At 41.0% G+C, this 13149-nt stretch overlaps 1 pseudogene; it reads right to left on the bottom strand.

Moving 5' to 3' along the window:
* Positions 1-2062: 2062 nt before the first annotated feature.
* On the bottom strand, positions 2063-2818 carry LOC102925123 (transcription factor BTF3 pseudogene; annotated as a pseudogene).
* Positions 2819-13149: the final 10331 nt, after the last annotated feature.

Raw genomic sequence — 13149 nt, 5'->3', positions numbered from 1 at the left:
CCCTTAGAAATAAAGCATGGCCTTATTGAGTCCCACAGGCATGTGTGTGCACAGATGTTTTCTTTTTCCTTCTCCAGAATTTCACAGGTGTCCAAAACCATTGTAAAGATGCAAGAAGCAGCCAGTCTGGGGACAAGTGCCCCAGGGTGGCCAATAAAGAGCCCTGCTGCATGGACATTTATCTGCTTTGTAGTTTTAAAATCAGTAATTAAATTCAAGTAGAATCTTATGGAGATGGAGAGTCTCCTTTTTTCAAACTGGCTTAGAAATATTGAAGTTTTTCCTCTTGCTTTGCCTGATGCCACATTTGGAGCTTTGTGGGGTTTTTGTTTGTTTGCTGTTTTTTCTGCTGTCTATTACCTCTTTATCTTATATTTCTGGTATGAACTAGAAATCTTGCAGAAGTCATTCTGAAAACATTTACTACGAATTTCTCTGAAAATATATTCCATTTTCTAGACATGCACTTTGTGAAGTCTACCTGGAGAATATTCGTGTCTCTTGCTTCTTACGAATTGAAAGCAGACCCGTCAGGCAGAGGGACAAATGTCATCTCTGCTAACGACGAGGCTGAAAGCACGGGTGGCAACGTACCCAGGAACTTCGCTCCTAATGTTGTTCACACATTTTACCGCATTCCTTAACCAAATGGCAATGGAAACGTTCAATCTATGCTATGGTCTCCTGGAAACTTTACAGGATTATTAGAACTACCATCATCAGTGACATGATGCTTAATAAACTGCTTCTGTTAACTGATTTCATTTTTCTCTCCATGTGTAGATGTTGGGTCTTGAGAAGCAGAAGAATAAAGCAGGAAGAAAGGAAGGAAAGTCCTCCTCGGTAAGAAAACACTTAGTATGTTGCTGTAGAGAGCATTCAACATGGCATGGAGTCAGATTCTTAATCGTAAAACTCAGTTAAGTGCATCATCATTAGTAGATGCTCTCCAGGCTCCACACACTTCAAATGGCTTTCTCAGGACTTCTGTGCTGTCAGAGCAGTGCAGCCCAAAGAGGCAAGAGCAGTCTCCAGAGGTCGTGAACTCACACCAGCGCATTTATTTTCACGAGACTTAGGTCAAGATTAGCCTTAGCAGAGATACCAAATAACTTAGGTCACAAGCAGAATGGGAAATAAAAGGTGTTTTATATTGAACCTTAACAGGTGGATTTTTCTAAGAACAGTTAATTAACTATGGGCCCAGCTGGGGACACATTTTAATGACTGGCAGGTAGTCTTGAGAAAAGCTAAATAAAAAAATTCCAGCACCAACTACTCTTCCAAACTGGGCTTAAAGTATAGGAGTGAAAAATAACCTGGGAATTTTTCTAACAACAATAAAATGCTAGCTATGAAACGCTTCTTTTGCTCTTTGCTGATCTTTAATAGCCCATTAGGTATTTTTAAAGGTAAAGTATTTGAAGTAAAAATTTGGTCTCAGAACCCAGAGGAGAAAGAACCTGGATTAAGCTAGCTGAGGCTGGTTTGGACTGGATATGAACCACTTTTAGGAGTGGGTCTGTGATCAAACTGTGTTTCATTTGGATTAATCCTTGAAGATAACCCCTTAAAAAACAACAACATCACACCAGGTAGCAAGAGTGAGCTGCTCGATGGACATGTTCAATTGTCTGTGTGACTTTGCTAACACTCGAGGTCTTTGTGGCTCCACTTAGACTATTAGTATAAAATGGAATCTTCCGAATTCTGCCTCTCTTTGGCCTGACTTGGCAATTATAGACTAGACCTGTCTCTATACCATTCCTTGATCATGGGACAAGCCAGAATGAGATGATTTTTAGTCTATATTTTATCTTCATATGCTAATAGTTAGGAAATTTAATGTTTGTAAATATAACCCCAGAAAATTAATCTTTCTGTTGTTTGCACAAAAATAATAATAATTACATTTATATGCTATGCCCAACAATTAAGCTGAATAAGTTTTAATATTATTTTAGCTTTAGCAAATTAAATTGACTAAAAAACATTATATTTTATTTTTTTTAATAATTTTCAATTCTTTAGTTTTATAGTTGCTTTTTTTTTTTTTTAACTAGGCAAAGAATTTTATTAACCCTTTTCTAAATTTTATTCCCAGGCTTCTTCAGCTTAATTTGCTGCAAAGAATGAATTGTGTTTAAGCAAAAACTGAAAGAGCTGTGGTGTCCAAGGGGCTCGGGCTTAATAATATTCGCGATCTAGATTTTATCAGATCCATAAACAAAAGAATTTTAAAAAGCAGTCATGATATAAAATAGCAGCTCCTGTAACTTCTGCAGGTGTCACCACCGTCTTCAGAAGTCGCCTCAGTTTAGTGTGCCTCGTTCTTAGACGCCTCATCAAAATCCTCCACCAGATCTGGGACTTCATTATCATCATCCTCCTCTCCAGTAGCAAGTGGTGCTTTTCCATCCACAGATTGTTTGGGCAGAGCTTCAGCCAGTCTCCTTAAACTAGTCAGACTGTCCGCTCCGAGCTGGTTTAGGATGCTAGGAAGCATTTCAGTCGGCTGCTTTGTCTCAGCGGGCCTGTAATGGTGAAGGTGTTTGCTGCCAGAGACGCCTGAACTTTAGGGTTGTTAAAATGGATCACCGTTCCTTGGTTTGTAAACATGTTCACCTCTTCAATACCAGAGATATCGTTCACTCCAAACTTCTTTAAGAAAAGCTGCAGTTTTTTATCATCTGCTGTGGCTCTTCTGTGAACCACCTTCTTCTTTCTGCGAGCAGTTCCTTTTCCACCAATGTGCACTTGGGCCTGAAGTTTAGCCAGGTTCTCCTGGTTCATGATCATTTCTTTCATCTTGTTGGAGTGGAAATGGGGCCGCGAGGGGGACCAGGGTTTGCGCTCAGGGGGTCTCGGGCAGACCAGCTGAGATAAGACGCACACACGCGGGGACGCAAGATGGCAACTAGAGGCAGGCCCTATAGCTGCTTTTATTGTAATGTTTTTCTATATTTATATTTTGAAATGATGGAGTCTAATTAGCATATCTGTCTTCACATAGCTGTAATTTTTTGTGGTGATAACACTAAAGATCTACTCTTTCTGATTTTAAGTATTAACTAACATCATTATTAATATCCTTACACAAATAATAGAACTCTAGAGATTGTCCTCCTAGTTTGATCAAAGCTTTGCATTCTTTGACTGGCACCCCCTGCTCCACAAACCGTCCATCCCTGTTAAGTGTTACACTGTCTCAATGGGTTTGGCTGTTTTCAATTCTATGAGTAAGTGAGATCAGGCAGATGTTTTTCTTTCTGTGCCTGGCTTAATTCTCACACCATAATGTCCTTCAAGGTCACGTATGTGGTGGGAGCATGTGGCAGAGGTATGGCACATGTCCCAGGTGATGGAGTGTAAAGAACAGACTGGAAGCTGAACAGCTGTGACTTGCAGGAACCCACTTCTTCCAACCAGGCCTCACCCACTAAAGGCTTCATAGCCTTCAAAACAGCACCACAAAGCATGGTGGAACAGCACACACCTTTAATCCCATCACTCGGGGGGCAAAGGCAGGTGGATCTCTGTGGGTTCAAGGACAGCCTGATCTACATAGTGAGTTCTGGGACAGCCCAGATCTACGTAGTGAGAACCTATCTCAAAATAAACAGAAAAGAAAAGGAGGAAGAGGAGGTATGCTTTTAATCCCAGCACTCAGGAAGCATAGGCAGAGGCAGTCAGATCTCTGTAATTGGATGTTTCCTGTCTGGCCAGCTCCCAAATACCTGGCAGCTCCTTCCCAAATTACCACACAGAGGCTTATATTAATTGTAAATACTCGGCCAATAGCTCAGGCTTATTACTAACTAGCTCTTACATTTTAAGTTAACCCATATTCCTTATTTATGCTTTGCCATGTTGTGGTACCTTTATTAGCATGGCATGTTCATCTCCTGCTCCCTCTGGGTCTGGCTTGTGACTCCTAAATCTGCCCTTCTTTTTCCCATCATCCTTAGTTTGGTTGCCCTGCCTATACTTCCTGCCTGGCTACTGGCCATGAGTGTTTTATTAAACCAATTCAAGTGACAAATCTTTACAATGTACAAGAGGATTATTCCACATAATTTCCCCCTTTTTGTCTAATTAAAAAGGAAGGTTTTGACTTTAACATAGTAAAACTATATACAACAAAAGCAGTTATTAAATAAGAATTACAGTAACACTATCTAATCCATTTGCATTTGGCAAAATTAGAGAAAATACTTAATTATCTATCTTATCTTGATAAGTCTAGAGTTTAGTATCTAATTTACTTTCTATTATACTAAGGAAAACTATAACTATTTAGTCTTCATCTCTATCAAAGACCCCAGAAAGGTGAAATGTTACCTAATAACAGGGACACCAGACTGTCTGGACAGTCACCCAAAGTTCCTCTGTAACATTGCATACAACTCTGGCCTACAGGCCTGCCTATCTGACAGACTTTCCTGTGAAGCAGGGAATTTTGAAGGACTGTCCTACCTTGTCTTGGCAAAGTTTAGCAGTCATTTTTCTTGCATCCTGCTGGTCCAGTTTGGACAGTAACTGTCAGCAATTGAGGCAAAGGCAGTTTCTCTGCCCACATAGCTAGCTTTTGCCATAAAGAAAGAAAACTCCATACGGAGTTTCTTTGATGCCCATCATCCTCTTTAAGTAATTGGTGCTGTCAGGAGCAGATGTGTCTCACTGTCAAGAAAAGTCTAAGTTTTTAAACATATTAAATACCATATTCTGTAGGTCTTTGAAGTATTTGAGGACTATCTATATATTTGAAATATATCTCTGTATGACCTTGAAAACATATTTAACATGACTATAAGTTTGATTATTATAGATGACTATTAATTTGTATTTTAATTATATGTTACATTTTTAATTGCACTTCAGAAACATAATACCTTAAACAAGAGTATAAATACACATATGGTATAACAAAATTAACTTTAAATTTGTATTAATAAACTAAAATCCATACAAATGTAAAATATGAAAGATTAACAGTTGTTTGTTTGGATTAAAGTAGATTCAGTAATCTATATTTTTTTTCCCATCATAATAATTTACCCCCATTTTTCATCATTTCTATATCATATACCCCTTTCTTCTTTTAGAAAGAGATTGACTGTGACCAATAACAGTTTGTAACCAACCCCCTAAACAAAGACAAACATCTATAGTCGATTTTTTAGGAATGTGGGCAGAATTGTCTAGACTGCTTCTTGTTGATTGGGGACACTGGTAATCTTTTTGATACCCTGAGAAGATTTAGGATAATTGTCAAGTCTTGGCTGTACTGTTCTGTGAGGCTTGATCATCTCAGTCAGTAGCCTGAAAGCTGTTCTGGATGCTGGATCACCTGGGCCATTGGTTCTTATTGGAGGTTCAGGGAGTATTCCTTGATCAAACCTGATTTTTCTTAACCCAGAATGAATCCACAGCTTCTCATTTTTTTGTGGAAATAAAAGCATAACCTCTCTCCCAAAGTCACACATCTTTTGACTTAAATTTTGAAGTCAAGTTATTTTAAAAATATGTAGATTGGTTTAATCTAGCAGCTTTCATAATCCAAGGTCTTTTAGCAGTTATCATTGCCCATGAACACTAAAAACATCTATTAAAAAAACCCACAATAGCCGGGCGGTGGTGGCGCACGCCTTTAATCCCAGCACTCGGGAGGCAGAGCCAGGTGGATCGCTGTGAGTTCGAGGCCAGCCTGGGCTACCAAGTGAGCTCCAGGAAAGGCGCAAAACTACGCAGAGAAACCCTGTCTCGAAAAAAAAAAAAAAAAAAAAACCCACAATAGAATATAGAGTTCAGACTGTGTATTTTCCATCTTTACATGGCTTACCATATTTTTTTTATTATTCTATTTCCTTTTTAAGGATTTTATTTAATTTATTATTTTTAAATCATTTTTAAAAAAAATCTATGACTGTTTCTACCCTTTCTCTTCTGTCTCCCAAGCCTATGCACATTTTTAAACATACTGTGACCCACACTGTGTCCTTTCATCTGAATCTGTTCTTATTGTACATTTTTAACTCTTTTTGTCTGTCTGAACAAAAACCTTAAATCCGCCATGCAATGTGTTGGGGGAGCTTTTACGCCCCCAGGCAGTGGCTGGGGGACGCTTCTCTGTACTGAGGTTCATGTTGGAAGACTGAGGGAGTCTGCCATGCTGCAGCTTAAGCCCTCCTGCCATGCCACCACCAGGTACGGCTCTGAACTGTGGCCCCCATGAGAGAGATGAACTATGAAGCTGCCCTTGGCTCCAATTTTGTGTGTTAGGAATCCCTTTTTAAAGATTTCTCAGGTTTTATGTGGAAATTCCTGTCCTGTGTTGGGTCACCATATGTAAACAAAGCCTTATCTTCTGCCTGCCTGTTCCCAAATACCTGGCAGCTGCTTCCCAAATTACCACGCAGAGGCTTATATTAATTGTAAATGCTCAGCCAATAGCTCAGGCTTATTACTAACTAGCTCTTGCATTTTAAGTTAACCCATATTTCTATTTATGCTTTGCCACATGGCGGTATCTTTATTAGCATAGCATGTTCATCTCCTGGTCCCTCTGCATCTGGCTTGTGACTCCTGACTCTACCCTTCTCCTTCCCATCAACCTTAGTTTGGTTACCGTGCTTATGCTTCCTGCCTGACTACTGGTCAATCAGCATCTTATTAAACCAATTTGAGTGACAAATCTTTACAGTGTACAAGAGGATTATTTCACAGCAGATCTCTGTGAGTTCAAGACCAGCCTGGTCTACACAGTGAGTTCCAGGATGGCCAGGGATACTTAGTGAGACCCTGTCTTGACAAATAAATAAGTTAACTAAAATAAAGCAGCACCACAAGCTGGGGCCCAAGTGTCCTGACTGGGATGGAGGAGGATGGTTCAGATTTAAATTATATCTGCATGCTTATCCAGAGTTAGTATAATCGGACCATGTGGTCAATTACAGGGATAAACTGAGTGCCAGGGGTAAAATGCTTCACTGTTCTTTTAAATCCTGGGCCATTTCTCTAGCTCACATGGAATCCTTTTTAGAAAGTCATTGACTACACCTATATCTTGAAATATTTTGCCTATTTTCTTCTAGCAGTTTCCTAGTTTCAAGTTTCACAAACCAGTCATTACCTGGATACCCAAATTGGAAAAGGATATAACAAAAGAAAGGAATGAAAAAAGGTAAGATAATATCCCTGGTGAACATTGTCTTAGTCAGGGTTTCTATTGCTGCGTGGAGACACCATGACCAAAGCAACTATTATGAAGAAAAACATTTAATGGGGTGGCAGCTTACAGTTCAGAAGTTTAGTCCAGTCCATTATCATCATGGTGGGACATGGAGGCATGCAGGCAGACATGGTGCTGAAGACAATAGTCCTACATCATGATCAGCAGGCAGCAAGAAGGGAACTGAGGCACCGGGCATGGCTTGGGCATATATGAGACCTCAAAGTCTACCTCCACAGTGACATACCTCCTCCAACAAGGCCATACCTCTTAATAGTACCACTCCCTATGAACTTATGGGGGCCAATTACATTTAAATTACCACAAACATAGGTGTATAAATTCTTGATAAAATTCTTTCCTAGAATCCATGAACACATTAAGACCACACCATGAAGTATTTTCATTTTATTCCTGGGATTCAAGGATGTTTCAACTTCTTAGTTAGGGTTTCAATTGCTGTGAAGAGACACCATGACCACAGCATTTTTTTTAAAATTTTAAACATAATTTTTTTATTGATTCTTTGAGGATTTCACATCATGCACCCCAATCTCACCCATTTCCCAGTTCCTCCGTATCCACCCTTCACCCTTGTAGCATTCTCCTGAGAGGAAAACTTAAAAAATAAAAATAAAATAAAATAAATAAAAATAAATAATAAAATAAAAAGCAAAAATACAGATAAGAATATTAAAACCAACAAAAACAAAAACAAATAGAAGGAAACAAACAAAAAAGCAAACAAACAAAACAAAAATAACACTTCAATCCCCCATCTCTCCTGCCTCTTCATCGTCTCTTCATTAGTCTTAGCAGCATTGGGAGCTGTGGTGTATCATGCAGTATATTCTTTTGTCCAAGCAGCAACTGAATGCAAATGTTTGTTGTGTAGTGTGTTGTTGGTCAGGTTCGAGGCCTCTGGCTACTGGTACACCATCAATGCTGAACCCTCACTGAATCTCCTCTCCAGAATCCTGTAATTATCCCAGGTCATGGAGACCCTGTGGCTATGGTTCCACAGGACCAGTCCTTTTACTCACTCCAGCAGGTCATAGGTGGGGTAGATGTTGGGGAGTGCCAACTCAAAGCCACATTTCCACAGTTAGTTGGCTTCCTTTCATTTTAGTTTGAAGAGCTTCCTCCAGTATTTCTTTTAAGTCAGTTCTGGTGGTGATTAGCTCTCAGCTGGCAGTGGCCTGGTAAAGTTTCAATTGATCTCATTAATTTTGCTAGGTAAAATATTCTTGATTTGAAGCTGATTTTCCTTGTAATGCTTTGAACATATCGTCCTGTTCTCTCCTAGTCTGAAACGTGTCTGTTGAGAAATCTGCTGCAAGTGTGACGGAGGTTTCCTTGTCTGTAGACTTCTCCTCCTGTTGCTTTCAGGATTCTAGCATTGTCTCTGAGTTTCGACAGATTGGTTATAATGTCTGTGTAGTCTTGCCACTGGAGAACTTTGAGCTTTCTGCACATGCGACTGTCTTTACCTAGATTTAGGGAGTATTCAGCTAGTCTCTCTGTGTTGTATGCATGAGTGTGCATATGTACATATGTCTGTAAATGTACATGTAGAGGCCAGAGATGTCAAATGTCTCGCTCCATTGCTCTCCACCTCACTTCTGAGGGAGCTCACCAATTGGCTAGACTGTCTGGCCAGAAAGCCCTCCCTGCAACCAGGATCCTCCTTCCTCTTCCTCCTGTCGCTTGGGATCACAAGCACAAGTTGCCATGGGCAGATTTTCATGTAGGTGCTTGGGATCCAAACCTGTGCTCACACTTGCCCAGCCAGCACTTCACCCACCGGGCCAGGTTTCCCTTCCCTTCTTTGCCTTCCCTAAACTCCTGTCATAGGGGCAATGTAATTCCATTAGTCCAAGGCTTTTCTTCATTCCTTTTCACGCTTTTTCCTTTTCCTCCTGAGTTTCTTTTCAAATAGCATTTCTGCTCTTGGGTCGTTTCTGCTGTTGGCATTCTCTATCAGATTGTTCACTCATTGCACGCTTCCCTTCACAGTTTCAGATTTTTTTTTATTATTCCAATCTATTTGTTAAACTTTCATTTTGTTTATGTATTGTTTTCATTGGACTGCCTCTCTGTTCTTTTGTAGCTCGCTGTACTTCTTGAAACATTTTTGAGTTCTCTTTTCAGTTCATAATCTCCCGTTTTTAGGTGCTAGAAAACTGTGTTCCTTGCTCCTGTCATTTCCTAGCTTTCATATTTCTTGTTATGGAATATTACTTTAGCTAGGCAAAGATGCGTTACATTTGTTTATGATGCATGTGTTTAATGAGGTGAAGCTGTGTTGCTTTGCCTGCCTAAGGTACCTGATGGGTCTACTAAAAAGCTGAATGACCAATAGCTAGGCAGTAGAGGGATAGGTGGGGCTGGTGGGCAGAGAGATTAAGTAAGAGGAGGAATCTAAGCTCAAGAGGAATGAATGAGAGGAGAGAACAAGGGGGAGAGAGAGAGAGAGAGAGAGAGAGAGAGAGAGAGAGAGAGAGAGAGAGAGAGAGAGATGCCTTGTGCCAGCCAGGCAGGCAGCCACCAGCCAGAAAGACATGGAGCAGGATATACAAGGTGAAGGAAAGGTAAAAAGCCCCAAGACAAAATATAGATGAAGAGAAACAGGTTAAATTAAGTTATAAGAGCTAGAGGGACAAGCACAAGATAAGGCCAAGCATTCGTAACTTATGAGTCTTGTGTCATGATTTGGGAGCTGGTTGGTGGACCAAAAGAAAACCTGCTACAATTTCTTATTCATTGTGTTGACATTTGCACATTTTATGTAACGGTTGCCTCTTCCAGAATTTGAAAACACCTTCCCATACAGCTGAGTACCATGTTACTGATTTGGGTGAGCCATTGTAGTTCTGGCTTTAGTGATGGAGAAGGAGTCTAGTTTTATATATCTTTGGTAGCTGACCTTAGTGTTGGCCAAGGAAGCAAGTATCCTTAGTGCCTGAGGGTTTTGGTACTTGGGGTAGGAAAGACTACTGGGTTTCTTCTGACCACTTATTCTCCCACTGAAGAAGTTCTAGTTGAAAGAATTCATTTTGTTGCTGGGTCTGGCTTTGTGGGCACACTTAGGGTGGTGGTATATGATGTAAGTGGAGTGGCTGCAGATACAGTCCAAAGTTTGAGCCTATGTGGTGGCAACAAGGATCTAGGGTCCAAGGTAGCAACCCTGTACCTGGGCCATAGGCGCCTCTGCTCCTGATTGGTTATATAGTGCAAGACATGGCTGCTTGTGGAGCAGTTGGAGTCGGCATATTGAGTGCAGGTATGAATGGAGCGTCATCAATTTCGAGAGTCTACAAGGTGAGCTTGTTTGCTGTGAAAATGGTTCAGATGTTAGAGAGTTGGATGTTTATAGAACAGCTGTGGACTGGAAGTCTACAGTACAAGCAGACACACACAGAGCAAAAATGATCTTCAAGGCCCATGGTGGAAGTAGGCTGTAGCAGTGATAGCTCTAAAGATCATAGAACAAATACACAGGATATGGCCACAGAGTCAGAGTCTCAAGTGCAAGCAAGCAGAGTGTCTGTGGCTCAGGTTTCAAGGGTTCATTTGGGTTTGGGTGGTATCGGATTGGCTACGGTCCCGGTTAAACAGAAGCTACTTTGAGGGACTGAATATCATAGCGGCATCTTCATCTCTAGGGCATCTGTGGATGCTGATTACTCAGTGGAGAAAGATACTGTTTCCCCTGCCCAGATGGCTACTGTGACCACAGTGGCACCTGCTGCCTGGCAGAAAAGGATGTTCCCTACCCTCCTTTGTCCTGGCCATCTTCAGATATCTCAAATGTACTGATCGCCCCTAGTGAGCCTGTGAGCTAGGTTACAATACCAGAAGGCTGACATAATATTTGCATTTGCAAAGATAGGTTAAAAAATATTTACTCATATGTGGCATTACTTCATTCTTTTCTAGATTGTTTTTATCTTCTTTTGTTTATGACTTTCTTATAGTTATCAGAGTTTGTAACTACCCTAAGAGTGATGGGTGGCCTATGGAAACGCCTACTGCTGTTTCTGCTTTGATATTTTATTATTAAATGTAATTTAAAGTTTCTTAGGAAGATTTTTTTATTAATTTGAATAAAGCAGAATGGAGAAAATAGCAATTCTTCTACAATATACTCTGATTCCCTCTGCTCCCATGCCTGCTTTATTGTGGTCTGACGACTGACAGACCACAGTGGTCACAGCTCCCTGATCTTGCTTCTGAGCTGACTAGAGGTGGCAGAGAACATTTTCACTGAAGGCAAGCTTCTCTGGAACTTTGTTGTCTTTTTGAAGAAGCCGAGTCAGAAGTGTCTTAGAGATGTTTGCTCTGTGACTCCAGGGAGCTGGTTGGTCTTTGGCTTACTTTTCTGAACATAATTCTCAGAATAACATGGTACTAGAACTTTAGCCCAGCAAGCCCAGAAGATCACTTAATCTAAATTTCATTTTAGAAGTGAAGAAATTGTTGCTCAAAAATGCTGTTTGTGTTGACTTTATCATACATAGTAAATTGGGCAATGCCAGAGGCTGTGGTAAAATGAGGCAAATACAATGTGGAATTTTATTTATTTGTTTGTTTGAGAGAGGGTTTCACTATGCAGCCTTTGCTGGCCTGGAGCTCACTAAGTGGAACAGGCTGGCCTTGAACTCTCAGAGATCCCTATACCTCTGTCCCTTACCTCACTGGGTTCGTAATGATGAATGATAGTGTATAGTTTGAGATGATCTTTTGTAAAGATGAGATTACACTTTTTTTAAAAAAATCTGAATTTGCCACGTTGGCACTTTATATTTTATCTTGTTCAAGAAGACTTCTGAGAAGTACAATTCAGTCTGCAGATTTTGCACAAGGGCACTTGGATGATTTAGCACTGATGACATTTAATCCCTTCTCCTGTTGCTGTGATAAAATACCATGACAAAACAATATAAGGGTCATAGTTTGGTTCACAGTTTGCAGTTACAGCCGGTTGTGGCAGGAAGTTAGGGTGGCGGGGACCTGCAGCAGCTGTCACATTTCATCCATTGTCGGGAAGATGACTGCAATGGGTACCTGTGCAAGCTGGCTTTCTCCTTTTTATTTTGTTTGGGATCCCAGCCCACAGGAATGGTGCTGCCTACATGCAGGTGAATTTTCCAACTTTATTCAAGTTAATCAAGATAATCCCTCACAGGCAGGTCCAGAGACTAATCTGATCTAGTTAATTCTTTAAGGGTGTCCTTAGAGGCTTATCTTCTGGGTGGTTCTGAAACCTGTCAGGATGACAATACAAATCAATACAAGCCCACCCCTTACCAACTTGACACCCAAACATGTCGCTCTTCAGCCATAGCTTACTACCATTTGTTCTGAAAGTTTCATGGCCATCTCATAACGCAAAAATGCATTGTGATGAGAAAGGTATCCCAATAAAAGTGTTACAGCTCTGTTCCCACGGGGGCATGGTTTCCCCAGTAAAGCGTTACAGTGCTCCAGGAAAGGTTTCCCTAATGCAAGTGTAACAACTTTGCTCCAGAAGGTGAGGCTTTCCCCAGCAAGGAGCTTGTTACCGCCATGTTCCTCTTCTGCCTCAGAGAAGTGTTACATTTCTGCTCCGTGCCCCTGGAGTGCAACAACTCTGCTCCTGCAAGGGCAAGTTTCCCCAGCCAAAGCTTTACAGTTATGCTCTGCTCTGCTCTGGCGAAGGGCGAAGGTCGGAGGTGGTTACAGCTCTGCTCCACTAAGGGAAAGTTTCCGCGTGGAAGCGTGAAGGGCGAAGGTCGGAGGTGGTTACAGCTCTGCTCCACTAAGGGCAAGTTTCCGGGTGGAAGCGTAGCCGGTCTGCTCTGCTTCTGTGAAAGCCTTTACAGCTCTGCTCTGATGAAAGTTGTTACAACTCTTCTTTGCTCAGCTCTGCCAAAAGC

This window comes from Peromyscus maniculatus, chromosome 5 (genome assembly GCF_049852395.1).
Source record: "Peromyscus maniculatus bairdii isolate BWxNUB_F1_BW_parent chromosome 5, HU_Pman_BW_mat_3.1, whole genome shotgun sequence".
Classification (NCBI taxonomy): domain Eukaryota; kingdom Metazoa; phylum Chordata; class Mammalia; order Rodentia; family Cricetidae; genus Peromyscus; species Peromyscus maniculatus.
Note: the sequence above shows the minus strand (reverse complement) of the source record. Positions and strands in the feature narration are given on the sequence as shown.